The sequence below is a fragment of the Lithobates pipiens genome, unplaced genomic scaffold (genome assembly GCF_037356315.1).
Source record: "Lithobates pipiens isolate NorthernLeopardFrog02 unplaced genomic scaffold, aLitPip1_a1.2 Scaffold_8, whole genome shotgun sequence".
In the NCBI taxonomy this organism is placed as follows: domain Eukaryota; kingdom Metazoa; phylum Chordata; class Amphibia; order Anura; family Ranidae; genus Lithobates; species Lithobates pipiens.
Window position 1 is genome coordinate 608,139,005 of NW_027507903.1, and position 26,170 is coordinate 608,165,174.

The 26,170-nt window shown below is 42.1% G+C and overlaps 1 long non-coding RNA gene and 3 other non-coding genes across 4 annotated transcripts; 1 reads left to right on the plus strand and 3 right to left on the minus strand.

Annotated features, from left to right (window-relative positions):
• The first annotated feature begins 1,129 nt into the window (after positions 1-1,129).
• Positions 1,130-17,953, plus strand: LOC143963807 (uncharacterized). The gene is made up of 2 exons (XR_013271043.1): positions 1,130-1,270; positions 17,801-17,953. It is a non-coding gene; the product is annotated as an uncharacterized LOC143963807 (long non-coding RNA).
• Positions 4,091-4,225, minus strand: LOC143965183 (U8 small nucleolar RNA). Its single transcript, XR_013271572.1, has one exon. It is a non-coding gene; the product is annotated as a U8 small nucleolar RNA (small nucleolar RNA).
• On the minus strand, positions 10,148-10,281 carry LOC143965179 (U8 small nucleolar RNA). The gene has a single exon (XR_013271569.1). It is a non-coding gene; the product is annotated as a U8 small nucleolar RNA (small nucleolar RNA).
• Positions 17,954-21,230: 3,277 nt separating the features above from the next.
• On the minus strand, positions 21,231-21,302 carry TRNAW-CCA (transfer RNA tryptophan (anticodon CCA)). The gene has a single exon. It is a non-coding gene; the product is annotated as a tRNA-Trp (tRNA).
• Between the last annotated feature and the right edge of the window lie 4,868 nt (positions 21,303-26,170).

The following is a 26,170-nucleotide window of genomic DNA, read 5'->3' on the forward strand; positions in this document are numbered from 1 at the left end:
CAGCATCTTTCCAAATAACCGTTCTCCTTTATTATGACGCATTTGAAGGTTTTTATACACATGATTACGTAGGTATCACATTAATATTACAATTGTACGTTTATGGTAACAAGGGGCGTTACATAGGCAGGCTTATTCTAATCAGAACTCGAAAGAATGCAAAACATGTACTGAAAACATTATTAGGGCCGTGTGCACAGTGAGGGCATTGTGCAATACATATAAAATAGAATACAATTATATACAGAACCTACAAATTTCCATTACATTACCATAAACATACAATTGTAATATTAATGTGATACCTATGTAATCATGTGTATAAAAGCCTTCAATTGTGTCATAATAAGGCAGAACAGTTATTTGGAAATTCGAAGTGTATCTTTTGTGTCTGTTCCCTACTGCAGTAGTTATTATTAATTTGGAACCACTAATCAATATGAGTATAGGAGTCGCCTATCTATAAAATGTCCAGGTCACTAGTAATAAAAAAAAAAAAAAAAAAGATTCATTAAAGAAAAATATTCCATAGTTTGTAGATGTTATAACTTTTGCGCAAACCAATCAATAAACGCTTATTGGGATTTTTTTTTTTACCCTAAATATGTAGCAGAATACACATTGGCCTAAATTGATTAAGAAATTAGATTGTTTATTTTTATTGCATATGTTTTATAGCAAAAATTTACAAAATTGTCATTCTGTTTTAGTTCATAGTGCAAAAAATTAAACCCACAGAGGTGATCAAATACCACCACAGGAAGGCTCTATTTGTGGTAAAAAAAGGAAAAATATTTTATTTGGGTACAGCGTTGCACGACTGCGCAGCTATCACTTAAAGTAACACAGTGCCGTATCACAAAAAATGGCCTGATCAGGAAGCGGGGTAAATCTTCCGGATCTGAACTGGTTAAATGATAGACACAAAACGTCAACTAAAACTCCTGAAAAAAAACCACATGATATTAATGTTATACATCATGTTGCAATTCATTTGTATTGTGAAAAAACAAATGGGTGAAACCTTGTGAGCTGCCAAAACTATAAGCTACCGTGGACTAAAAACTGAGAACAGCTGCCTGCCTGTGACGAAACCGGTAGGAGGAGCCTGATTGTCTGACGTCTGGGAAGCAGGAAGTGGTCTGGAGAGGAGGCATAGGATATACTGAATGCTGTGAAACGGGCTGCAGATCCTGGATTCAGGTGACCCTATCCCCCCTCACTATCACAGCACTACAGCACTTTATAAGCAATGATTTATTATACAAATGTGAGCTGAATGTAAATTGAGCATTTTTAAAGATTAAACATTTCTCAGGCAGTATTACACTATTGTATGCCTCTATTATTTTCCCTATGTGGCATATGTGAGGAGGCTTGGTGGAAGTGATCAGGAGATACTGGTATCCTTTTAAAGCTGGGCTATTATCAGGAGCAGGAGGAGACCAGTGTGGGGCATCAGCATACAGCAGCTAGTATACTAATAGGAGACATAAGGATGATCCCAGCTATCTGCTGATAACAACTTTATTATCTAAGCTCTTAAAGAGGGAGTCTACTGGAAAAAAATATTAAAAGCCAGCAGCTATAAATACTACAGCTGCTGACTTTTTTTTTTTTTATTCGAAAAACTTTATTGAAAAAAAGGAGGAAAAATTAAGTATATGCATGGTACAATAAATGATATAGGCCAACATGGCCAGAACAGTAGTACATACATAAGCACATTATGTTATCTGCGTAATATAGGGTGAAATACCCAACGGAAGCCAAGTCAATGTATAATGAAATGTAAGGGGAAGGGGGAAACAAACAAAAGGAGAGGGAATGGGGGGGTGAGGGACATGTCGACATTTCAAGTACATGTTTCAGCAACCTCCAACCATCTATTCCAGACCTGCTCATACTTAAGTGGACATCCTCTATGCACATAAATCAGCTTTTTATATGGGAGAGTGTCATTCATTTCTTTCTTCCAGCACTGGACTGTAGGGGGGAGGGCCTGCATCCAATTACGAGCAATCACTTTTCTCGCCAAGAATAGCGTCTCTTGTAAAAAGATCCGAAGGGGTTTGTCAGCGTCTAAATCTGGCAGCAGGCCGAGCAGGCACATCTTTGGATTGTACATGGGTTTGAAGCGCTCTATCCTCTGAGGAGTCAGATATGTCCTGTGTAGAATATATAACTGTGTGAGGCGGTCCGACAGCCTGGGGGAAACTTTTTTTACATCCCCCAAGATTTCATCCCACTCATCCTCAATTATTCCAACATCCACCTCCCATTTAGTCTTAGCAGCATAAGCTAACGCCACAGCGTCAGGGAGACGGATGGCGGAGTAGAGGGTGGAAATTAATTTGGCAGGCTCAACGCCTGTAATTATTAAATGATCAAGCGGGAGGATCTGGGACTTAGACCAATTAATACTCAGACCCGAGTGGCTACCAATGCATTCTATGGAATGGAGGGCTGCAACAAGGGAGGGACCCGAGTCGGCTAAGTATAGGAGCGTATAGTCAGCGTACATCCCAATCTTTTCGTCCATATTCCCTATCCTAAGGCCACGGATATTTTTGTCTGCACGAACCATAATAGCCAGTGGCTCCACAGCCAGTGCGTACAGCATGGGGGAAAGGGGGCAGCCTTGTCGGGTCCCTCTCTCCAGTGGGAATTGGTCAGAGAGCCAGCCGTTTACAAACACCTTAGCTTTTGGGGATCGATACAGGAGCTGAACCCAGCAAATAAAGTTGGGGCCAAGTCCAAATCTCGCGAGGCACTCCCACAGGTAGTTCACAGCTGCTGACTATTAATAAATGGACACTCACCTGTTCCAGGGTCCAGCGATGTCGGCAGCCGAGACCGATCGATCGCTCAGCTCTCGGCTGCTGCCACCGCCATTCTCGTGAAGGAATCAGGAAGTGAAGCATTGCGGCTTCCCGGTTCCCTACTGCGCATGCGCGAGTCGCGCAACATAATGGGAATGGTCCGCGCTGTCTCTGGGACCCGTGTGTGTCCCAGCAGACAGTGCGGTGGGACAAGAAGAGGCATAGACTCCCCCTCCCCCCTGAAAGGTGCCAACTGTGACTTCCCAGACCATTTTGCAGCTTTCAATGACAATTGCACTGTCATGCTACGCTGTACCCAAATTACATTTATATCATTTGGTTCACACAAATAGAGCTTTATTTTGGTGGTATTTATTCACGACTCACGTTTTTTTTTGCGATATAAGCGAAAAAAGAGCAGAAATTTGGAAAAAAATATATTTTCTTCTTTCTACTTTAAAAGAAATCCAATAAAATGTAATTTTGTCATAAATTTAAGCCAAAATGTATTCTGCTACATGTTTTTGGTAAAAAAATTCCGTAAAGCGTATAATAATTGGTTTGTGGGATCATAAATGATCATGTACAGATGTGTGCAGGAGATAACGGACATGTGTGCAGATAATCATTGGGGCATGTGATTTTAGTGGGACATATGTGGGGGACATGTGTTTTTATTATTTGGGGACATATGTTTTGGGGACATTGTGTGGGGACATGTGTGTTTACATTAGGTTGATGATCAGGGAGTAAAAAGCTGTAAAATCAGCTCATACTCACTGATCACCAGCCAGCTGCATCGATCCGCTCTCCTCTCCTCAGCGACAACTTCTGTGTGAGGAGAGGAGAGCCGATTGCCTAGCAACCAGCTCTGTGTTTACATCACATGATGGCTGTGATTGGACATGGCCGTCATGTGATCAGGAGGGCCAATCAAAGAACCCTCCTGCCGATCGGAGATGTGCTGTGTCCGGGTGACATGAGCGCATCGGGATCGTGCCACTGCGCAGGCAGGATCCCCGATCCCCCTCCTTCTGAAGGACGTTCCTGAACGTCCATTCAGAACGAGAGAGCTCCCATCCGGCCTTATATGTACATTGGCCGAGTGGGAAGTGGTTAAATTACCCCTATGATAATAACGCTTTATTTCTTTGAAAGCAGGTAAACTGACAAATTTTGCACAGAATCAAATAATTATTTTCCCTACTGTATATTGCTTTTCTATGCTTAAACACACCAAAAATACATAAGGACTATCAGTGAGCAATCTCAGAACATCACACACTCTAAGTTTTCACCTCAGAGTGATGGGGAGATTGGTGTAATCACACACTCATCCTCCTCCATTCATCATGCCTGCTTCCTTATAAGGAAACCCAGGTAAGGATTAACCACACTGATAATACTCTACAAAAGGTTCAGCTGAGACCCAAGAATGGGAGTTCTTTACTGAATTTATGGAGACTACTGTTTGACTACTGTCAATCGTTAAAAAGAGAATCATGGCATAATGACAAGGCTGTCTAATAAAACCCACAAACAGTAAAATAATATAAAAATCATCCTTACTCTGCTGTATTGTGCCAAGAGACTATTTTAATATGTTCTGCAGACACACACTTAAAGCCAATTATGCTAAATACATTATTATCTCCATATGACAAGGTTTCATAATTCAGCACTCAACATATTATTTAACAAAATGAAATTATGGTTTGTTAGACACTAAACATGATATATATGTAGCACCCGCCTAGGTCTGCTTATTGTACTCAGGTGCAGCTCAGCTTATTCTGACTGTTCCACACTGGTCCAATAGGGAGGCATTTTGGACAGTTGGATGGGACCTGACAAGTGAGTGCACAGGCTTTTTTATAGTACTGGTAATTGGTAGAGGAAAAGTGCTGGATTGCATGCTGAGATACTGTATATAAAGCCAGAGTAACTGTATTCAGGGTGTGTTGAGCCAGGGAACAGAGTTCAGGAGGAAGGGGGGAGGGGGGAGGCTGCCCTCTCCTCTTTGGAGGCAGCTGTGCAGTCCTAGATGATTGGTCCAGGATCCCAAAGAGAGAGGATAGAGAGAAGCTGAACCCAGAGGGTCCTGCAGAGCTGACTAGAAGGGAGACACCAGAAAGGATCTGATTCTTCCTACAGTGAGTACAGATGTATGTCTTTGGGGCCTGTTGAGTGAGGGCCACCCCCTTCAGCTAGAAGAGTCAGTGGACAGGTGTCAGTAAACGGTATGCTAGAGTGTGTCTTGAAGATAATGTACTGCATTAAGTCTGTTTCTAGTGAGAGCAAGAAGACTTAAAGTGGTTGTAAACCCTTACAACCAACTTTGACCTACAGGTAAGCCTAGATTAAGGCTTACCTGTAGGTCCAAGAAATATCTCCTAAACCTACACGGTTTAGGAGATATTTGCCGAAAGACAGGCACCGCTGTCTACGGCGCATGCGCCGTAGACAGCGGCGCGCAGGTGCACTGAGCGCGGCGCTGTCAACGGTGATATGCCGCGAGTGGCAGCTCCCGTGCGCATGAATGACAGCGGCAGAGCAGCGAGACCCACAGAGAAGATGGATGCTCCGGACTACAGGGGACAGTGGTGACTTCGCTGGCTCCTGTGTCAGGTAAGTGACACATAATGGACTACTATGCGATGCATAGTAGTCCATTATGCTTTATCTTTGCAGGGAATCAAAGAGGAAGTAAACTCATCAGGGTTTACTTCCTCTTTAATTCCTCCATATATATTCAGATACATTTTTTGTTATTTGGAGATTGGGATATATTTGAATACCTGAATTGCAATATAAAGGAATTTTACCAAATTCTCTAAATAATTAAACTAAATTCATCCAAATTTTGGAAATTTGGACTGAAATTTAAATCAAATTTTACATTGAACTCCAGCTGAACTCTAACTGTACACATATTGCTGAAATCAAAGACTGTGTGTGTTATTAGAGTACCATTTAGAAATAATGCTGTTTTTGTTAAGCCAATGGTGATTTAAAGAGTCGTTGTAATCATTTGATGAAGATAATTCTTTTGTTTGTTCACTTTGCCACATTTGAATAAAAAATAATAATAATAAATCTAAAGTTTTTGATTCGACTGATTAAAAATGAATTGATTAAATCAAATTTTAAAAAATCGAAAAAAATCCGAATAGAAATTCCAAAATAAAAATTCAATGGATCAACCAAATTTAAATAAATAAAATAGCTAGATTAACTAATCGAATTGAAACAAAGGGAAGCAAAACCAAACAAAACACATTTTTTAGTCATTCACATGTCTACACTTCACATTTTCCTCACTATTCAAGGATTTTTTGATTTAGATTTTTTGTTCTTAGTGCACATTTTTACATTTTTTTTTTTGTTTTTGCATTGTGCCATTGTCCTGCAGGGTCTTTTTTGTTTGTTTTCTTTTTTATTTGTATAGTAAAAACCTATTAAATAAACCTTAACGATTTGTCACATTGGGCCTTTGAGTGACAACAAAAGACAAGGGTAATCCCATTACTGTTTTACTGAGTATGTTCGCACCTATGGAAAGTGCTTCCATGGGATTTGGAAAAATGTGCAGGTACTTCTTTTGGGGTGACATTTTTGGCTTATAGACATGAATCATGAAAAGCAGTTGCACAAATGTAATCTAGCCCTACAGGTTGTGTCTTTTTCATGCCAATAACATAGTCACATAGCTGTATGTTGTAGTGCAGAATAAAGTTCTCCACTTTTTAAAAGAATTTGGCTTTTACATAATAGCTGATTATCAAAAATCCTGTTGACCCTGACATGATTTGAACACGCAACCTTCTGATCTGGAGTCAGACGCGCTACCGTTGCGCCACAGAGTCATGTATGGGCCATGTTTTGCTTACAAGTATTGCCTTATCAGTAGACAATTATCAGTCTGTCTGTCCTCACCCCTCAAGAAGACATGTAGACCAGTGGTATTTAGAAACTCTGACAATAGTTTGAACATACACACTGGTAAATACTAAGGATGAGCCGAACACCCCCTGGTTCAGTTTGCACCGGAACCTGCAAACAGACCTAAACTTCATGTGAACTTTAGTATTAAAGTCTATGGGACCCGAACGTTCAAAATCTAAAGTGCTAAATTTAAAGGCTAATATGCAAGTTATTGTCCTAAAAAGTGTTTGGGGACCTGGGTTCTGCCCCAGGGGACATGTATCAATGCAAAACATTTTTTTTTTAAACTGCCGTTTTTTCGGGAGCAGTGATATTAATAATGCTTGAAGTGAAACAATAAAAGTGTAATATTCCTTTAAATTTCGTACCTGGGGGTGTCTATAGTATGCCTGTAAAGGGGTGCATGTTTCCTGTGCTTAGAACTGTCCATGCATAAAGTGTCATTTCTGCAGGAAAAAAAGTCATTTAAAATCACTCACGGCTATAATGAATTGTCGGCTCCCTGTAATACAGGAAACAGTCATTGAAAGTCATTGGTAAAAAATAAAAAAAAAGTGTGGGGTTCCCCCAAATTCAATTACCAGGCCCTTCAGGTCTGGTATGGATATTAAGGGGAACCCCGTATCAAATAATAAAAAATGACATGGGGTTTCCCCTATATATCCATACCAGACACTTCAGGTCTGGTATGGATTTTAAGGGGAACTCCTCCCCAAATTTAAAATAAAATGGTGTGGAGTTCCCCCTAAAAATCCATACCAGACCCTTTATCCGAGCACGCAACCTGCCAGGCCACAGAAAAAGAGGGGGGACGAAAGAGCGCCCCCCTCCTGAACCGTACCAGGCCACATGCCCTCAACATTGGGAGGATGCTTTGGGGGTCACAGACCCCTCAAAGCACCATGTCCCCATGTTTATGAGGACAAGGGCCTCATCCCCACAACCCTGGCCGGTGGTTGTGGGGGTCTGCGGGAGGGGGGCTTATCAGAATCTGGAAGCCCCCTTTAACAAGGGGACCCCCAGATCCCCGCCCCCCCGTTTGAAATGGTAAGGGGGTACAAAAGTACCCCTACCATTTCACAAAGAAAGTGTAAAAGAATGTTAAAAAAGACAAACACACTTTTGAAAAAGTCCTTTATTAAAAAAAAAATTTTTTTTAAAAAGATTCCAGCGGTGGTAATCCACTCTTGCTATCCAGCGACGGATGATCATCTCTCCGGGGTCCTCTACCATTTCACAAAAAAAGTGTAAAAGAATGTTAAAAAACACAAACACACTTTTGAAAAAGTCCCTTATTAAAAATAAAAAAATAAAAAAAAGATTCCAGCAGTGGTAATCCACTCTTGCTATCCAGCGACGGATGATCATCTCTTCGGGGGCCAGCGATGGCTGATCTGATCCAGCGACGGGTGATCTCTCCATCCGCAGTCCATCCGTCCTCTGTCTCCACTGGCGGAGACAGTGTGGGGATCCCGGCAGCCTGACATTTCTTATATGAGGAGGGCGGGGCCCCCGTCACCTGACCCCGCCCCCTCTGACGCAGGGGGGAAATCCGGGATTCCCCAATTAAGTGAAGGTGACCCCGCCCCCTCTGATGTAACGCAGGTTTCCGTTACATATATATTGCTGATTGCTGTGATAGCCTCTGATTGGCTATCACAGTGATCAGACACAGTAGGTCCACTCCACTGTTGATTTCCCTCTTGAACAGTGGCGACTGGTGGTAATTTTTTTGTGGGGGAGGCAAACAATCCTGGCCCCCTCACCCCCCATGTCAATCGATCACCTGCTCAATCTCCACTTCGCTCACCTGTCACCCGCCAGCCCTGCACTTACCCCACCCAGTTTGCAGCTTTGGTGGCTTCCCCTGCAAGTCCCAGCGGTCGCTTCTCCTCCCGGCCAATCAGGTCTGAAGACTTTTTTTTTGTTTTGCAGTAGTTTGCCTATTAGTGGCAAACATTACCAGCATTTCCACTAAACTATAGATATTTTATTTTTTTTTTGTATTTTTTTTTTTTTTTTTTTTTGCAAGTACTCACTAGATGGAATTTGGGCAGACTTGATCAATCGTATTCATAACTTACAGCGAGGAAAATAATTATTTGCTGTCCTGCAGATTCTGTTTGTCCACTTACAAAGAAATTAAGGGTCTATAATTTATATCATTATTGCGCCAGGTCACATGCCTAGTACATGATCTGACACTTCCAGGTCCAGAGTGTGCACGTGCACGTGATTGGACACAGCAGGAGCCAATCAGCGGACCCAGCACGCGTGATGTCTGCCGGGACCCACTGATCATTCGGGAGACCAGCAGAACTGCAGTCTGCCTATGTACAGTAAACAAGGCCATTCTGTGAGAGGGGATTGTACTGATCCTGTGTTTCTGCTATGCAGGAACATACATCTTTACCTTCCCCCAGTCAAAGCACCTCCCCCACAGTTACTAAGCACTCTCTAGGAACACATTTAACCCTTTGATCGCCCCTGATGTGACACTTTGCCTGCCAGTGTCATTAGTACAGTGACAGTGCATATTTTTTTAGCACTGATCACTGTATTAGTATCACTGGTCCCGAAAATAGTGTCAAAAGTGTTAGTTAGGTGTCCGATTTGTCTCGCAATATCACCATCCTCCTATAAGTCGCTAATCGCAGCCAATACTAGTAAAAAAATTTAAATAAAGAAAAATATCCCATAGTTTGTAGACGCTATAACTTTTGCATAAACCAATCAATATACGATTATTGGGATTTTTTTTTACCAAAAATATGTAGCAGAATATACATTGGCCTCAATTGATGAAGAATATAGACTTTTTACATTTTTTTTATTGGGTATGTTTTATAGCAGAAAGTAAAAAATATTGTTTGTTTTTTTTTCAAAATTGTCATTCTGTTTTGGTTTATAGTGCAAAAAATAAAAACCACAGAGGAGATCAAATACCACCAAAAGAAGTCTCTATTTGTGGGAAAGGACAAATATTTTATTAGGGTACAGAGTCGCACAACCGCGCAGTTGTCAGTTAAAGTAACGCAGTGCCGTATCGCAAAAAGTGGCCGGGTCAGGAAGGGGGGTAAACCTTTCCGGATCTGAAGTGGTTAAATGATAGAGATAGAATATCAACTAAAAATCCTGAAAAAAACACATGATACAAATGTTTATTAAGGCAACTCAGAAGTTTATTTGCATCGTGTTTGTTCTCTGGATTTTTGGTGGGTATTCTGTCTCTATCGTTTAAAATACCTCTATGATAAAAACCCTTTATTTCATTGTAAACAGGCAAACTTACAGGTGATCAAATAACTATTTTCCTAACTGTGTATTGCTTTTCTATTCTTAAACATGCCAAAAAAAACATATGGACTATCAGTGATCATCTCAGAACATCACACACTCTGAGTTGTTAGCTCAGAGTGGTAGGGAGATTGGTGTAATCAGCACTCATCCTCCTCCATTCATCATGCCTGCTTCCCCATAAGGAAAACCAGGTAAGGATTAACCACACTGATAATACCTTACAACACGTTCAGCTGAGACCCAAGAATGGGAGTTCTTTACTGAATTTATGGAGACTACTGTCAATCTTTAGAAAGAGACTTGTGGCATAATGACAAGGCTGTCTAATAAAACCCACAAACAGTAAAAGAATATTAAACTCATCCTAGCTCTGCTGTATTGTGCCAAGAGACTATTTTAATATGTTCTACAGACACACACTTAAAGCTAACTATGCTAAACACATTATTATCTCCATATGACAGAATTCAACACCCAACTTATTATTTAACCACTTGCCGCCCGCCATATAGCAAAATGAAGGTGTCAATGTGGTTTTAATATCCTGACCGGACGTCATCTGACGTGATCAGGATATTAAGCCGCTGCACGCCCCCGGGGGCGTGCATCGCGGCGATCATTGTTGCTGTGTGTCAGTCTGACACCCCGCAACTACGATCTCGGTAAAGAGTCTCTGACGGAGACTCTTTACCATGTGATCAGCCGCGTCCAATCATGGCTGATCACAGTGTAAATAGAAAGAGCCGTGATCGGCTTTTCCTCACTCGCGTCTGTCAGACGCGAGTAAAGGAGAGCCGATCGGCTGCTCCTCTTACAGGGGGGGTCTGTGCTGATCGATTATCAGCACAGCCCCCCAGAGGATGCCCACACTGGACCACCAGGGATGCCACCAGACCACCAGGGATGCCCATCAACAGGTATGCCCCCCTAGACCACCAGGGATGCCAGTCAGTGCCCACAATGGATGCCACTCAATGCCCATAATGGATGCCAATCAGTGCCCACAATGGGCATCACTGATTGGCATGCATTGTTTGGCATTGATTGGCATCCATCCCTATACAATACTGTACACTACAATGCCCATCCATGCTGCCTATCAGTGCCCATCCATGTCACCTATCAGTGCCCATCTATGCTGCCTATCAGTGCCCATCCATGCCTATCCATGCCGCCAATCAGTGCCCATCCATGCCGCCTAACAGTGCCCATCCATGCCCATCCATGCCACCTATCCATGCCACCCATCCATGCCAATCCGTGCCACCCATCCATGAAAATCCGTGCCACCTTTCAGTGTCTATCTGTGTCGCATACCAGTGCCATCTATCAGTGCCGCCTATCAGTGCCACTTCATTGATGCCACATCATTGGTGCCCATCAGTGCCGCCTTATCAGTGCCAGTCAGTGCCCATCAGTGAAGGAGAAAACTTACTTTTTTTCAAAGTTTTGTAACTGAAACAAAAATTTTTTGTTCAAAATTTTGGCTTTTTTTAATTTGTTTAGCAGAAAATAAAAATCCCAGAGGTGATCAAATACCACTAAAAGAAAGCTCTATTTGTGGGAACAAAATGATAAATTTAGCTTGGGTACGGTGTAGCATGACCGCGCAATTGTCATTCAAAGTGCAACAGAGCTGAAAGCTCAAAATTCATCTGGGCAGGAAGGTGTATAAGTGCCCGGTATTGAAGTGGTTAAAAAAATTAAATTATGATTTGTTAGACACTAAACATGATATATTTTTGTTCATATTTCTTTTAAGAGGTCCAAATGTGCCTTATTGCCCTTGAACTTAGGCAGGTTTGGTGTCTAGGGGTTGGTACTGTATCCGCTTATCCATTGTAGCCACTTCTTATGAAAATAACTTAATTACAGTAGGAGGTACAAAAGTGTTCATACCCCTTGACATTTTCCAAATTTTGTCATGTTACAACCAAAAATGTGAATGTTTTTTATTTGGATTGTATGTGATAGACCAACACAAGGTAGAACAAAGTGGTTGTAAACCCTTACAAACCACTTTGACCTACAGGTAACTCTAGATTAAGGCTTACCTGTAGGTCCAAGAAATATCTCCTAAACCTATACGGTTTAGGAGATATTTACCTGAAGACAGCCACCGCTGTCTACGGTGCATGAGCCGTAGACAGCGGCACACAGGGCAAGCCACAGATCACGGCGATATGCCACGAGTGTCGGCTCCCGCGCACATGTGCGGGAGTGACGACATCGCTGCTCCGGCGAATCACAGCGCCGGAGCAGCGAGCCCTACCAAGAAGATGGACGCTCAGAACTACAGGGGACAGCAGTGACTTCGCTGGCTCCTGTGTCAGGTAAGTGACACATAATGGACTACTATGCGATGCATAATAGTCCATTATGCTTTACCTTTGCAGGGAATCAAAGAGGAAGTAAACCCATCAGGGTTTACTTCCTCTTTAAATGGAAGGTTATAAATGGTTTTCAAATTTTTGTACAAATAAATATCGGAAAAGTGTGGCGTGCATTTGTATTCAGCCCCCTTTACTATGATACCCCTAACTAAAATCTAGTAGAACCAATTGCCTGCAGAAGTCACCTAATTAGTAAATAAAGTCCACCTGTGTGAAATTTAATCTCAGTATAAATACAGCTGTTTTGTGATGCACTCAGAGGTTTGTGAGAGCGCTTTCATGACCAAACAGCATCATAAAGGCCAAGAAACACACCAGACAGGTTATGGATAAAGTTGTGGAGAAGTTTAAAGCAGGGTTAAGTTATAAAAAATACCCCAAGCTTTGAACATCTCACGAAGCACTGTTCAATTCATCATCCGAAAATGGAAAGAGTATGGCACAACTGCAAACCTACCAAGACATGGCCGTCCACCTAAAATGACAGGCGGGACAAGGAGTCCATCTAATCAGAGAAGCAGCCAAGAGGCCCATGGTAACTCTGGAGGAGCTGCAGAGATCCACAGCTCAGGTGGGAGAATCTGTCCACAGGACACCTATTATACTACTAAATAAATAAGAAAGTCCTACGTTTAATAAATAGTGAATCAAATAAGAATATAGCTAAAATGTTATTTTCAGTGCTAGTAGCATAGGACCAGTGCACTAAAGACAAATAAATATCATAAGTAATAAAATGCTCCAAGTGATATAAAAAATATACATGTATAAAATGCACCTAAAGTGCTATATATATACAGCAGGGTCTAATAGTATTCACATAATACTACATAGATAAATAAAGTACATAGTGACCCTGCGCAAAAAATGGTGTGTAATAAATAATATAAAAAATATAGAATTCAAAATATATAAAAAAACAATTCAAGGCAAAACGGAATATGTCACTGGTAATAGTTCTAAATGATGTAAAAAGTATGCACCATCCCATCAATCCGGGTATGAAAGGTCTCTCAAATAGTAAATCAAAATGTCTCTATGAATATATATAAAAAGCTGGTTCCCACACATAGAAGAGAACAAAATAATCAGGGAGAGCCAAATCTGGTCTCTCAGAACTCTCACCTCCACTTCTTTGTTAAATCGCATCTGCCTTAGGGAATTCTGCTGTTTCTTTTGTTCTCCACCACCAGGGGGTCTTCCACTCCTTCACTTCTCTAGCACAATGATGTGAACACAAATATCAAGCCACCAGGGGGGCATCCATCCCTGCAGTAAATGTACTGGACGCCAGGTCACCACCTTCGCAATGATGTGTCACTCATTGAAAGGGAGAAAGAGGGGAAAAAAATCCTCCAATAGTGTAGTATTTCAATAAATAACTGAATTTATTAAAAACTAGATAAAACTCTCACATTTCATATAAAAAAATTACAGCTCTCAAGTAAAATGCCCGCCTGGCATCTTCCACCAGTCTTACGTTACTTCAGGTATTACATTAGTTCCCGGCCACTCCCTACGTGTTACGTCAATCACGTGACTACTTCACGTAGATCCCCTGAAGAAGACATGTGATTGACGTAACGCGTAGGGAGTGGCCGGGAATGACAAAACAGTTATTTGGATCCCATATGTTGCAATCATACAACATATGGACTTGGTGTAACAGGACAATGTGTTATTGTTCAAAATCCTAACCCCAACCCATCAAAACCAGATTATTCCTTTAACCCCTTCATGCCGACAGTATGCATATATGCGGCCTCACTGGACTGGGCTTTTTTCCATGGGGCTCCATATAATTGCATATCTGTCTTTGTGCTGGGGGCATGCTGCACAGTGCGTACCCAGAACAGTAGGGGCGGCCTGTCCCCTCTATCCATGCCACCACCTATATGAGTAATGGATAGATTCATGCATTGCACGGCCCCCACCGCCACCCATATTCATGTGTCCAGCCCCTTTCAGGACACCGGGTGCATGAATTACAGAGGCGGAGGTGTGTTCTTGAAGCACCTGATTAGACCATAGGCTCTAATAGGCTTCAGAATACGGTAGACTCATGGAGCAGAGCATTGAGCTTGGAGCCTACCCAGGTGTATTAGAAAAGCAAATTAATATTCACTTTTCTAACACTAAATTGCCTCTCCGCCATTCATGAAGCATTGGTCTGATACCCGTTTTCCAATTGGCTGAAAGGCCAGGCAATCCTATTGGATGCCCAGGAGGAGGAGGGGTACGCATGGCGAAAGCCGCTGGGATCCACACCACAGGAGGCGGAAGAAAGCTGCTGGATACACTGCCTAGATAGGGTAAGTGCTTTGATGTCCCAACTGTCCTCCGTGGGGGGGGGGGGGGGCGGTTGCCATCGCCGACCAACCAACCGGGGGGGGTGGCTGTTTGCCTCCTCCAAAAGAAAAAAAACACTGCCACTGGTCACCAGTAGCCCTAGGTCCCATGCAATCGATCAGTTCTGAGTCACCTGATCACTGTAATAGCCTCTGATTGGCTACCACAGTGATCAGTCACTGTGAACCCCACCCCCGTGTTTCTCTTTCTGTGAATGGAGAGGAAAGATGCATTGTATCTCTCCCTCTCTCTCTCTCTCTCCTTGCAAAGAGAAAAAAAGAAGAAGAATAACAAATAAATTAAAAATACCTAGATCAAGGTTTGATCTAGGTCAATGCCAAGGTTAGTGTTTGGGTCAAAGGTTGTGGTCAGCATATTTTGGGCAGGGATTTTTTTTTAAAAAGCATTTTGTAAATTAATATCAGTGTCAGTTAGTGTCAGTGTGTTTTAGGTAGAATAAAAAAAATGCGCACTATTGTTTCTGGGCTGTACTACAGGTACAAACAACAAAAAACATACACATATTTCATATCGCTCTGATCCTCCAGAGCGGGAGAATTTATTTTGGGTTGTTCTTTGGTGGTAGGTTATGGTAGTAACAAGACATTTAGAGCTAAATTTTAATAAAAACTTTGTTGTTTTACTATTTTGGGCCAGTTTTCCTTTGATAATAATTAAAAATCAGGAGATATCCATTACCATTTACCACCAAATGAAAGTTTATCTAATTTATCCTGAAAACAATCACAGTATAATCCACTTGGATGCACGAAGAGGTTGTTTTACTGACACATGTCAAAGTTGCAAAATTGTGCTTAGGCAATAACATTTGTTTTACCCTTGGGTGTGAAGGGGTTAACCTATACGCATTTTAGGAGACTAGAATCTCTCAACTTAGCAGGTGGGGTAGAACCTTCAAAGGTAAACAAAGTGGTCAAGTGGCCAAAACCTTAAGGCTGGATTCACACCTATTCATTTTTAGCGCTTTTTGCATTTTTCAGATGTGCACAACAGAACGTGTTCCATAGGAAACCATGGTAAGTGGACTGTAGTGCAAATCTGCAAAAAGCACTAAAACTGCATAGGTGTGAATCCAGCCTAATAGGACACAAGAGCAGAAGGAATGATTACAGTAAGGGTCCTACAGAACCCCCAAGGACAGACAAACCAGTTATATGGATCTTATCTGAAGCAATCGTACTCCATATGGACTTGCTGTGACTAAGATATGATGTGATCCTAACCCCAACCCATCAGAACCAGCTGATCTATTTAACCGAGGGGGGATGTACCCTTTTATCAATCTCCTTTGGAGATGCTAAGTCCATCCCAAATCTTTCTCCTATAAATTAAGTAGCCTTAAAAATTAACTATGTATTTTTCTTGAAGACTGTATACTAGGACATAGCATTTATGAATTTCTGGCATATTATTTTATACAATACAGTGCCTTGAAAAAGTATTCATACCCATTGACAATTTTTGACATTTTGTCATGTTACAACCAAAAACATCAATGTATTTTATTGGGATTTTATGTGATAGATGAACATAAATTGACACATAATTGTGAAGTGGAAGAAAAATGATAAATGGTTTTCCAATTTTTTACAAATAAATATGTGAAAAGTGTGCCGTGAATTTGTATTCAGCCCCCCGGAGTCAATATTTTGTAGAACCGCCTTACAGCTGCAAGTCTTTTTTGGGATGCCTCTACCAGCTTTGCATATCTATAGAAGGAAATTTCTACTAATTCTTGTGCTAAATAGCTCATGCTCTGTCAGATTGGATGGAGAGCATCTGTGAACAGCAATTTTCACGTCTTGCCACAAATTCTCAATTGGATTTAGGTCTGGACCATTTTAACACATGAATATGCTTTGATCTAAACCATTCCATTGTAGGTCTGGCTGTATGTTTAGGGTTGTTGCCCTGCTGGAAGTTGAACCTCCATCCCAGTCTCAAGTCTTTTGTAGGCAATAATAGGTTTTCTTCTAAGATTGCCCTGTATTTGGCTCCATCCATCTTCCCATCAACTCTTACCAGCTTCCCTGTCCCTGATGAAGAAAGCATCCCCACAACATGATGCTGCCACCACAATGTTTCATGATGGGGATGGTGTGGAGGGTGATGTGCAGTGTTAGTTTTCCACCACATATAGCGTTATGATTTCAGGCCAAAAAGTTCAATTTTGGTCTCATCTGACCAGAGCACCTTCTTCCACGTTTGTTGGGTCTCCCACATGGCTTCTTGCAAACTACAAACTGGATTTCCTATGGTTTTCTTCTTGCCACTCTTCTATGAAGGCCATATTTGTGGAGTGCACAACTAATAGTTGTCCTGTGGACAGATTCTCCCACCTGAGCTGTGGATCTCTGCAGCTCCTCCAGAGTTACCATGGACCTCTTGGCTGCTTCTCTGATTAATGCTCTCCTTGCCCGGCCTGCAGTTTAGGTGGACAGCCGTGTTTTGTTAGGTTTGCAGTTGGGCCATACTCTTTCCATTTTTAGATGATGGATTGAACAGTGCTCTGTGAGATGTACAAAGCTTGGGATATTTTCTATAAGCTACTCCTGCTTTAAACTTCTCTACAACTTTATCCCTGAACTGTCTGGTGTGTTCCTTGGCCTTCATGGATGGTTACACTAGATTTTAGTTAGGGCTATCAGACTAAAGGCGGCTGAATACAAATGCACGCCACACTTTTCAGCTATTTATTTGTAAAAAAAAAATTTGTATAAAACATTTTTAAAACCATTTATCTTTTTCCTTTCACTTCACAATTATGTGCCACTTTGTGTTGGTCTATCACATAAAATCCCAATAAAATACATTTATGTTTTTGGTTGTAGCATGACAAAATGTGGAACATTCCAAATGGTATGAATACTATTTCAAAGGCATTGCATAGCTGTATTTCTCTGTCTTTTTTCTTTCTTGTATTTTTGTAATTTTATCTTTTGTATATATTTGTATGCTTTGCCCACCTAGGGATATCAAAGTACAAAGTACTCTGGACTCACAACATGTTTACTTTAAAAACTTGATGCTTTCCCAGTCCAGTCCATGTTGTTAACATGTGTGAGATGGACAAAAAATAAGAAAAAAGAGCTGCGCCAACAAACTGCACCAATAAGAAACAAATCAAAAAGTCAATGAAGAGTTTGTGTTATTGAAGAAAAGGAGCCGATCGCACCACAGTGATTCCACACTTCCTTATCACTACTGTGCCCAGCCACCGAAAAATAAATGCGCTTACCAGACGGTAAAGCATAAGGAGCGTTTATGATCTCAAGCTATTGACAGCTCCCCGCCTCCACCGAATGCTTTGCCAATCAGGGACAAACGATCCATGTATTGTGGATTCTTATGACACTCCGTAATTTTCATTGGTACCCGATATACATGTTCAAAATGTAGAAAGAAAGAAGCTTCCCATAGTGTAAAAAACTTTAGTACTCGTTTAATTGCAATAGAAATACACTTACATAAAACCAGAATGATCGCACATTAAAAACAAGCCGGCCGGCAAAACGAGAGCCCGTCCTCCTCTCGCAACACGTGGTGACGTCACAGCGTGCCCTCCAATACGCGTTTCGTCATACGTGACGTTTTCAATGTGTGAGATGGCCCCAGCCTTACCCCACTCCACAAACCACGTGCTGGCTTGAGAGTGTGTGGCTTGTGGAGGGATGTAAGACTGAGGCCACCTCTCCCGTGTTAACAACATGGACTGGACTAGGAGAACGGCAAGTTTTCTAAGTGCGAATCGGCCCAATACACAATACTAGGATTTCCCTTGCCATGAATTTTTGCTCAACAGCCAAAACATGACAAGGTGAAAAGGTTTAATTGGGGGAGTAGAGAAACCAAACCCACAACTATAGCATTATAAGCACCACATTCTTAAAAATGTAATCAACAGGTTTGAGCTGCCAACTCTAGTTCTGGACTGTGAACAAATATATACTGCATTTTAATACTCTAGGAAACCATTAATTGCAGCCATAACGTAAGCATGTTTATAGTAAAATATATATTGTCCCGCTGTTGTTCAGGAATGGGTTGTCGGCATGAAATAACACCATGCCGTAGTGTCTGGTCTTCAGTGGATAAAGTATTCTCTGTTGATCCCTAGTGTGGTGTGTTTTACTTGTATTACTCTAACATTTGTGACTTTTAATAAATCATGTGGTGTTAGTATACTACTGTATGGTCTTTTGTTATTTATCCTACCCATTATTACTTTGAGGTGCTGGCTTTGGATAACCAGTGAAGAACTGTGGAGAAGATAGAGTCAATGGTATTGTAAGTGGTGACCCCCCAATTGGACGATTTCTGCAATGCTGATCCCTTATCATTTGAAGATCATTACTGTTTGAATTTTAAGGTTGGTCCAACCATCAGGAAACACCCAAGCATATTTTTAGCCCCACATCCCAGGTTGAAAAAACTATTTAAAGATACAGAAAATTTGGATTTTCACGGTGCTTAACATAGACATCAGAAATATTTTTAGAATAAAATTGATATTTTATTGACACAGACACAGGTTTAAACAAACAATACAATTTTTAGGTAATTTACACAATTGTTTAAAGCAGTTGGGGTCCGGAAAACCAGTAACAAAGGTAATCAATACATACTATCCTAAATAGGGATAATGTGCAGCGATTACCTTCATTACTGGTTTTCCGGACCCCAACTGCTTTAAACAATTGTGTAAATTACCTACAAATTGTATTGTTTGTTTAAACCTGTGTCTGTGTCAATAAAATATCTATTTTATTCTAAAAATATTTCTGATGTCTATGTTAAGCACCATGAAAATCCAGATTTTCTGTATCTTTAAATCATTACTGTTTGGTAAGGGAACCGGCACACTTGCCTGTGTGGTGGTTTGGGATTCTTAGGTCAGCCATAGACTGATTGAATCTCGGCCGGTTAAGCAGGAATTCACAGAGTCAAATTGTGTGTGGGCAGGCTGAGTGTACCAAATTGATTGATCAATCAGCTTGGGCACAACCAGCCTGCAGTATTCACTTGAGATTATCACTAGAACCTGCTATTATCGCTAGCAATAATCACTGTCTTCTCTCGGTGGGAACAGCTTCCCCTGTCCGCCTCCTCACCGGGAGCAGATGATTGCTCGCCAGTAGGGATTCTCCCTTCAGCATTGTCTGTGTTGATGGGGGAATCATGCAAATTCACACTGTCTATTAGGGTTGCCACCTTTTCTTCAAGCCGAACCCGAATACTTTAGGGGCCTGGAATACCCTTGGGTGCCCCAAGGAGAGTAGTAATGCAGTGCACATAGCATGCTGCAGCAAACAGGAGGTGTGGCCAAATTGCTCTTGCTAACATCATTGTCCTGCCCCCCAGTGATGCCAATCCTGCCCCCAGACAGCTGCCCACAGCTCCAGGATGGCAACAGATTTGTGTGTGGCTGGGCTCACTAAAACATAGAGCTGCATGATTAATCATATATAGAATCTTGATTCTAATCCCCACCCCCGTGATCTCCAGAGTGGATTACCGTGATTTTTCAGCCTGGACCGGAGGGACCAGAGGAGAAGCCGTCGGAACCAGCGTGGAGCTCAAATGGCGCAGATACCGTAACTGATGTCAGTAACAGGAACTGGCATCAGCAGAGCAGAGAGTGTGATGCGCCGTGGTGGATGCCTGGGTGTGGGCGGAACCACACTTAGTCAGAGAGACCCCGGCCGGGAAACACTGCAGTGGCACTGCGCAGTGTGCGGTGCACTTTCCTTTCCATTCACAGAGGGTTTTGATAATACCACCAAGCAATGACATATCTGCTATGCCTCATAGATTATCATTTGTTTTATGTCAGTCGCAGTGTTCTTTTCTCTGCTTAGGGCACAATCCAGCTGCTCTATAGGGATCTAGCACTGTCTGTCCAGGGGGCCTATGAGAAACTACTTTCAGCTGGTTCAATCGCCTTGCCATACTACCAGGTACAAACTTGATCTTTAAAATACATATTTTTTATTTTTTTTGAGAATCGTCAGAGAATCGTGATCTTTATTCTAAGCGAAAGAATCGTGATTCTCATTTTTCACAGAATCGTGCAGCTCTACTACAACATGACAGAGATCACTACACCCAATGACAGGGAGCAGTAGATCCCTGTCATGTTGCTAGGCAGAACAGGGAAATGCCTTGTTTACATCTCCCCGCTCTGCCTCTCCTCCCTGCAATCGCAGGCCACGGGCGAACATCGAGTTTGCGGGACCCGAGGGCGCGCTGCCATGGCGAGCGAGCCTGCTAGGCGTGAATTTCGAAGGGATGTACAGGTACACCCTTTTGTCTGCCATTCTACGTAAATCGGACTGCGGCGTCAGCATGTGGTTAAATAAGAATTAAAATGTCATTTCGTTTCTGTTTATTAAAATATTATTGACCCTGACGTGATTTGAACACGCAACCTTCTGATCTGGAGTCAGACGCGCTACCGTTGCGCCACAGAGTCATGTAATAGGATCACCTATCACTATTTTTAGGTATGTAAACTGTTATGTACTCATGCATAGTTCATGAAATACCCAGCAATCTCTGTCTGGTTAGCACACACTGATAATAACACCAAGGTTTCCAGTTAGATCTCCATACATTCTATGTAAATTCCAGAAGCTGAATTTGTTTACACTGCACTGTATACGTGACAGGATACCAGATAATGATTTCCCTTCCTAGTCATCTCTCGGTGTTTGCTCATCTACTTATGCACAATAGAATGCCATTCATTTCTGTAAATGTTCACTTTAACCACTTCAGCCCCGCAAGATTTTCCCCCTGAATGACCAGGCCATTTTTTGCCATACGGCACTGCGTCGCTTTAACTGAAAATTGCGCGGTCATGCGACTTTGCACCCAAATAAAATTGACGTACTTTTTTCCCCACAAATAGAGCTTTCTTTTGGTGGTATTTAAAGCGGTTCTGCACACATAATAATAAATTTTCCCATTCTGTTGCCTCTAGACCGTACATTTGATAATGCCACATTTTTTTTATTTTTTATTAATCTACCTTTTGTAATTTGTAGTATTTGATTTTCCTCCCCTGTGGCGATGGGCGGTCTCTTGCGGGGATCAGCATCACTTCCTGCTGAACCCCGCACTGTCTCCTGGGATCTTATCCAAGTAATCCCAGGAGACATTGCGGCTAATGCAGCCGAAATCTCGCGAGATTTCGGCTAATACAGCCGAAATCTCGCGTGATTTCGGCTAATACAGCCGAAATCTCGCGAGATTTCAGCAGTAATAGCCGAAATCACGCGAAATTTCGGCTGTATTAGCCGAAATCTCGCGAGAGTTTGGCTGCATTAGCCGCAATGTCTCCTGGGATTACTTGGACGAGATCCCAGGAGACAGTGCGGGGTTCATCAGGAAGTGATGCTGATCCACGCAAGAGACCGCCCATCGCCGCAGGGGAGGAAAATCAAATACTACAAATTACAAAAGGTAGATTAATAAAAAAAATTTAAAAATGTGGCATTATCAAATGTACGGTCTAGAGACAACAGAATGGGAAAATTTATTATTATGTGTGCAGAACCGCTTTAAACAAAAAAGACTGACAATTTTGAAAAAAAAATATTTTATTTTTACTTTTTTGCGATAATAAATATCATAAATAAATAAATAATCTCTTCATCAGTTTAGGCCAATATGTATTCCATTAAATATTTTTGGTAAAAAATAAAACACAATAAGCGTATATTGATTGGTTTACGCAAAAGTTATAGTGTCTGCAAACTATGTGATAGATTTATGGACTTTTAATTATTATTTTTTTACTAGTAATGGCGGTGATCAGCGATTTTTAGCGGGACTGCGACATTGTGCCGGACAGATCGGACACTTTTGACACTTTTTTGGGACCACTGATATTTATACAGCGATCAGTGCTATAAAAATGCACTGATTACTGTATAAATGTCACTGGCAGGGCAGGGGTTAACACTAGTGGTGATTAAGGGGTTAAATGTGTTCCCTAGGGCAGTGGTCATCAACCCTGTCCTCAGGGGCTACTAACAGGCCAGGTTTGCAAGATAACTGAAATACATCAAAGTCGATATCATTTGCTGCTCAGTGATTGCCGTATTCTAGTCTGCATCTCCCCAAGGTAATACATAAAACCTGGCCTGTTAGTAGGCCCTGAGGACAGGGTTGATGACTACTGATGTAGGGAGGTGTTTCTAACTGTGGGGGGATGGGACTGACTGGAGAAGGAGAGAGATCGCTGCTCCTAATTACTAGTAAGGATGGGCTCAGGTGTGTTTGCAGCTCCACGTGCCTGAGCCCACTAGGAAGCTTGCACTGCACAGCGCTAATCACCGGCAGTGAGACATTTCACGATCTGTGCAGCTGCGGATTGGGAAATGTCTCGCTGCTTGCGATTAGCGATGTGCAGTGTAAGCTTCCTGGTGGGCTTGGGCATGTGGAGCTGCGAACACGCCTGAGCCCATCCTTAATCACTAGTAACAGATAATCATACCTGCCAACTTTTTGAGATGGGAATGAGGGACACCTATCAGCAAAAGCATGCAGGCATAGGACACACCCCTTGCCACACCCCCTTAAAGGAGAATTGTACAAAAAAAACAAGATTGGTTAAACCCACAAGTGCTTTTTTTACCACTACTTTTCCTTTATATTGGCTGTTGGAATTTACAAATGCAGCAATTTAGAAATCAGATGAAAGGTTTAACGCTGGAAAACACTTTTTGATAGATTAAAAGTGCATTTTTAAAACATCTATATCAATCAGAACAAAATGAAGGACAAATGAGGGGGAATGAGGGACAGAGGAACATCGTTCCAAATCAGGGACATTCAGGAGATATGAGACAATCACTCTGTACATCCCTGTCAGAACGGCAATCTGTTCGTTTACATTGACTGATCCCCGTTCTGGCTCTCAGTGGGTTGATTGTGGGTGGTCAACGGACATCACGGTCACCGGCCACTCGCACCAACTTCCCCGTCGTGCATCCAAACCCTCATAAGGATGAAAGGCACACCGGAAGTGACACAGGAGGATGAGCTCGGATTATATGCCTATTTTTGTTGATTCAATTGTGAGTAACTGTTTCTAATAAACCTTTTGTCTAGGACTGTGCACTGTTGTAGATCTTTTCTTTGCATATCACCACTATGGAGAGTATTGGTGAGGACCCCCCCCAGGAGTCTGAAAGAGGAGGCCTTTCCATTTCCACAGTTTTTTAAGCTGTGTACACCATTGTAAACATCCCTGGAGGTGGGCAGAGATATCTGGGCCCCTAGAGAGAGAGAACTAATTTGTCTATATGCTGTTACCTTGCAGCAGTAAGGTGAGTGGCTCGAAGCACTGAGGTGTCACAGCAACTTCAAAGAAATAGACACCAGTCACCTTATTATTCTTTGTTTGGGGGAAGGAAGTCAGCTATCTTTTTTTTACACGGTTATGTCTTCACTTTGACTTTTTAGTTTGCACCAGTTACTGTACATATATGTAGCAACCTCCTGGACCTCTAGGGTTCTGATGGTGACCTCCAGAGTCAGGGGGAGATGACATCCCTCTTTGTAGAGTGGGTTACTAGGCATAATGCATGTAATGCAAGATGGAAGAATTGGGTGCCAGAGTTATTGTCTCTTAACAAGAACTTTGGGAGAGCGGGTTAGGGCCAGGACACCCTTAGGTAGATGCAATGTTAATTGGCAGACTCCAAAACACTATAGGTAGACAGCTATACAGGGAAAGGCCTCCAGCTGAATGCCATATCTGTATAGGTAGGACCGCTGTCTCCTATGGCAACTGAACTTGTAGCAGTCACTAAAGGTAGTTGTACATAACTCTTGGTAACGCAGAATAGTTCACAGTAGGTCTTCACTCACTGAGTTTCCAGTCTCTCACTAGACTTTCAGATCCCAGTCGTCAATTGATCTTCTGAGTGAACCTGCTGTATACACCTTAAGTGTCACCCCTACCGGGTCTCTGGCTTGGCACTCGCTAGGGTTTTCCCACTGTTTCACCATCCATTGCTAGTGAGAAGACTACTCTAGTATTTGCTTAACCACTTGCTTACTGGGCACTTAAACCCCCCTCCTGCCCAGACCAGCTTTCAGCGCTGAGGCACTTTGAATGACAATTGCGCGGTCATACAACACTGTACCCAAATTACATTTTTATTCTTTTTTTCCCACAAATAGAGTTTGCTTTTGGTGGTATTTAATTACAGCTGGGAGTTTTATTTTTTGCTAAACAAAGAAAAAAAGATGCAAAAAAAAAAAAAAATCATATTTAATAGTTTATTATAACATTTTGCAAACAGGTAATTTTTCTCCTTTATTGAAATGCGCGGATGATGCGGAGCTGGTGGGCACTGATAGGCACGCTGGTGGGCACTAATAGGCACAGTTAAGGCGGCACTAATAAGCACAGATAAGGTGGCACCGATTGGCACAAATAAGGCAGTACTGATGGGCACAGATAAGGCAGCACTGATGGGCAAAGATGGGCACAGATAAGATGGCACTGATGAGTGGCACAGATGGGTGGCACGGATGGGTGGCATGGATGGGTGGCACAGATGGGCACTGATAGGTACCACTGATAGATGGGACTGATGGGCACTGATAGGTGGCACTGATAGGTGGCTCTGATAGGTGGCACTGCTGGGCACTGATGGGCATCACTGATGGGCACTGATGGGCACTGGTACATGACACTGATGGGCACGGATATGTGGCACTGAGGTGCAGCACTGTTGTTGAGGCAGATTGTGGGCACTGAAAGATTACGGAACACAGGCACCTCATCTGTGCCAATCAGTACCCCCTGCCAGTGCCACCTGTTATTGTCACCTGCCAGTGCCCACAGTGCCCACCAGTGCCACCTATCAATGCCCATAATTGCCACCTATCAATGTCCACAAGTGCCACCTATCAATGCTCACCAGTGGTGCCACCTATCAGTGTAAGCAATCAGTGCCCATCACTGCCACCCATCAGTGCCTATCACTACCGCCTCATCAGCATACATCAATGAAGGAGAAAAATTACTTGTGTGCAAAATTTTATGACAAACTATAAAAAAATATATATTTTTTTTTAAATTCTGTCTTTTTCAATTTTTTTAACAAAAAATAAAACCTCAGAGGTGATCAAATATCACCAAAAGAAAGCTCTATTTGTGGGAAAAAATTATTATACAAATGATTTGAGTACAGTGTTCTATGACCGCGCAATTGTCATTCAAAGTGCGTCAGCACCGAAAGCTGAAAATTGGTCTGGACAGGAGGGGGGTTTAAGTGCCCAGTGAGCAAGTGGTTAAGCAAAATAAACTGCTACTGTTAT